Raw genomic sequence first — 4,294 nt, forward strand, 5'->3', positions numbered from 1 at the left:
TTTGACCTTTTATTGACCGGACGGATATTGACCTTGATCATGATAAATATGAACGAGAAATACTTTTTGGTTATGAAGATATGATCATGAGTTGATTTTCGTAAAATTTTACAAAATGGCGCCTAGATGACGTCATCAGTGAAGGTCAATGTTGAAAACGTTATTGTGCTTTGTACATATGTCTATACATATGTGTGCCAAATTTCTAGGCATTTGATTGAGCCATTTCCAAGTTATCCTGTTCACAAAAAAGTGGTTAGAAATAAGAAAAATATATAATAAAGGCAATTCTAACGAAATTATAAGGTGGTCTGTACGTTATACAGCCCACCTGATAAATAAATAAAAATAATAATAAATAATAAAAATCTTGACGAAATCAAAAGGTGATACGTAGACTTCGTTACGTATCACCTAATAAAAATCTTGACGAAATCAAAAGGTGATACGTAGACTTCGTTACGTATCACCTAATAAATAAATAAATAAACAAATAATAATAAAAATCTTGACGAAATCAAAAGGTGATACGTATATTTCATACGTATCACCTAATGAGGAAAGACTTTCTGTTATGAAGATATGATCATGAGTTGATTTTCACAAAATGGCGCCTAGATGACGTCACGGTGATCTTGAGTCTCTGAAAAGTCACGCAGTTCTAAGTTAGACTAATATCTATCATCATTACAAGTTTCATGATAATAGCTTTATTAGGTGATACGTATGAAATATACGTATCACCTTTTGATTTCGTCAAGATTTTTATTATTTATTTATTTATTTATTATTATTTATTAGGTGATACGTAACGAAGTCTACGTATCACCTATTGATTTCGTCAAGATTTTTATTATTAGGTGATACGTATGAAATATACGTATCACCTTTTGATTTCGTCAAGATTTTTCTTTATTATTATTTATTTCTTTTTCTTATTATTCTTCCTCGAATTTGTTCGCAAGATATCTCAAAAATGAATAAAGCTATTATCATGAAACTTGTACTGATGATAGATATTAGTCTAACTTAGAACTGCGTGACTTTTCAGAGACTCAAAATTACCGTGACGTCATCTAGGCGCTATTTTGTGAAAATCAACTCATGAACATATCTTCATAACAGAAAGTCTTTCCTCATTCATATTTATCATGATCAAGGTCATTATCCGTCCAATCAATATCAGTTATAAAAACGCGCGCATGCGCGTATGTCCGCGCGTCAATGCGCGCGCAAATTTTTAAATTGCTCCAAATCATCTCAAATTCATTTTGCATACGTTTCATGCCATTATAAGCATTTTATAAAAAATCGCGCAAACGCCCATTTTCGCGCGTTTTCGTCCGTCACAGCCGAACGCAAAATAATTATCCGTCAATTTGTTTTGACAGGATATTCCTCATATTTGTCCGAACAATTTGATACCATGTTTATCTCTTTATCACTATTAATAACGGAATGAGCGTCTGTTCAAGGCGTATGCGCGAGGTTTGTAATACATAGCATATATTGGCAAAAACATGCCTATAAAAAGTCCAATTTAGCTCTTTGGGATGCCTAGAGACTCCCCATTCTTTTTTCATATTTGGATAGAGTATGAGTAGGAGATATGATTTCATGTCTCATTTGGCCATTAAGTACATCGTGACGTCATTATAATAGCCTTGGAAGTCAAAATACGAATACGCACATTGTGACGTCAGCATATTTATGGGAAATCGAATGTATCTCTGTAAATATTGATCGATTTACTTCTAAATTTTGATATGTTGTAGCTGAGACAATCCACAAGATCATTACAAATATTTAGTCATTTTGTTGACGTCATTATGGTGAAAATTGCGATTAAAGGCGACATATGTCAGATTTTTGCTAAATATGCGTGTTATGCCTATGGGAGGTGATTGATACTACATTCCAGTCTAGACTTGTTCATTATGTTGCGTATGTAGTGCGTCGAAATATCAGTTCAATGATTGGTAGGCTCTGCAATCAGGCGAAAATTTGAGCTTGTTTAGTAAATTAATAGTTTAATCATATAACAATTCTCTATCAAATACCTGAAGGGGGCGCTATACCACTTTTAATCATGGTCATGATGGTCATTTAAAACCAAAAAATCATCATCATCAATATCGTCATTATCGTATTCATGAATATTATCATTAGATCATCATCAGCACACTTTCATGATACTAAAATAGCTTACGTATCACCTAATTTGTCAAAGTGACGAATTAAAGTCTAGTTAGGTGATACGTATGAAATATACGTATCACCTTTTGATTTCGTCAAGATTTTTATTATTATTATTTATTTATCAGGTGGGCTGTATCTAATACAGACCACCTTATATTTTTGTTAAAATTGCCTTTATTATTTATTTATTTTTCTTAATTCTCGCCACTTTTTTGTGAACAAGATAACTTTGAAATGGTTCGATCAAATACCTTAAAATTTGGCACACATATGTATAGGCATATGGACAAAACACAGTAAGGTTTTCAACCTTGACCTTGACTGATGACGTCATCTAGGCGCCATTTTGTGAAATTTTCTGAAAATAAACTCATGATCATATCTTCATAACCAAAAGGTATTTCTCATTCATATTTATCATGATCAAGGTCAATATCAGTCCAGTCAATTTCAGGTCAAAAAACGCGCGCGTGCGCGTACGTCCGCGCGTCAGTGCGCGCGCAACATTTTTAAATGCTCAAAATCGTCTCAAATTTATTTTGCATACGTTTTAGGTCATTTTAAGCATTTTATAAAAAATCGCGCGTACGAGCATGCGCGCGCGTTTTCGCGCGTAACAACATTACAAAACATAGAATCGCCATTTTTTTTTCTTTCATGATATTTCTCATATTTTTTCAAGGAATTTGATACCATGTTTATCTCTTTATGACCATTATGAACAAGATGAGCGTAAATTCAAGATAAATGTCAGTGCGCGCGAGCTCTTTTAATACATAGCATATATGGGCAAAAACATGCCTATACAAAATCCGTTATAGCTCTTTGGAATGCACCGGGATCCTCAATTTTTTTTCATATTTAGATAGAGTATGAGTCGGAAATATGATTTCATGTCTCATTTGGCCATTAAGTGTATCGTGACATCATCACAATGGCCTTGGAACTCAAAATACGAATTTGCATATTATGACGTCAGCATATTTATGTAAAATTGATTGTATCTCTGTAAATATTGATCAATTTTCTTCAAAATTTCGATATGTTGTAGCTAAGACAATTCTCTACAAGCGCAGTAATAATCATTTTTCATTTTGATGACGTCATCATAGTAGAAATTTTGATTAAAGGCCTCATGTCAAAAACTTCATAATTTCCGTGTTATGCCTATAGAAGGTGAATTTAGTTCACGTTATGAATCTACATGATATTGTTTTTTAAGAATTTGTAAGCAGTATGTCGCTTATTTTTGCTCTATTTTGTCTCAAGTTTTAGTTGACCAGCCCACCTATACTTGTTCCAAACAAGTATTATATGTCTAGTTATTAAATATTTTTCTTATTTCTAACCACTTTTTTGTGAACAAGATAACACGAAAATGGCTCGATCAAAATCCTTGAAATTAAGCACATATATGTAAAGACATATGAACAAAGCACAGAAATGTTTTCAACCTTGAACTTGACTGATGACGTCATCTAGGCGCCATTTTGTAAAATTTTACGAAAATCAACTCATGATCATATCTTCATAACCAAAAGGTAATTCTCATTCATATTTATCATGATTAAGGTCAATATCCGTCCGGTTAATTTCAGCTCAAATAATGCGCGCGTGCGCGTACGTCCGCGCGTCAATGCGCGCGCAAAATTTTGAAATGCTCAAAATCGTCTCAAAATCATTTTGCATACGTTTTAGGCCATTCTAAGCATTTTATAAAAAATCGCGCACACGCCCATGCGCGCGCGTTTTCGCGCGTAAAACTATTACATAACATAGAATCGCCATTTTTTTTCTTTTATAATATTCCACATATATTTACAAACAAATTGATACCATGTTTGTCTCTTTATGACTATTAATAACGGAATGATCGACCGTTTAACATAAATCTCGGTGCGCGCGAGCTCTTGTAATACATAGCATATATGGGCAAAAACATGCCTATACAAAATCCATTGTAGCTCTTTAGGATGCAAGGTGACCCCAATTTGTTTTTATATTTTGATAGAGTATGATTCGGAGATATTGTTTCATGTCACATTTGACCTTCAATTAACTCATGACGTCATTATAATGGCCTCCGAACTCAAAA

The sequence above is a fragment of the Strongylocentrotus purpuratus genome, unplaced genomic scaffold, assembly GCF_000002235.5.
Source record: "Strongylocentrotus purpuratus isolate Spur 01 unplaced genomic scaffold, Spur_5.0 spur5_scaffold_9, whole genome shotgun sequence".
Taxonomy (NCBI): domain Eukaryota; kingdom Metazoa; phylum Echinodermata; class Echinoidea; order Camarodonta; family Strongylocentrotidae; genus Strongylocentrotus; species Strongylocentrotus purpuratus.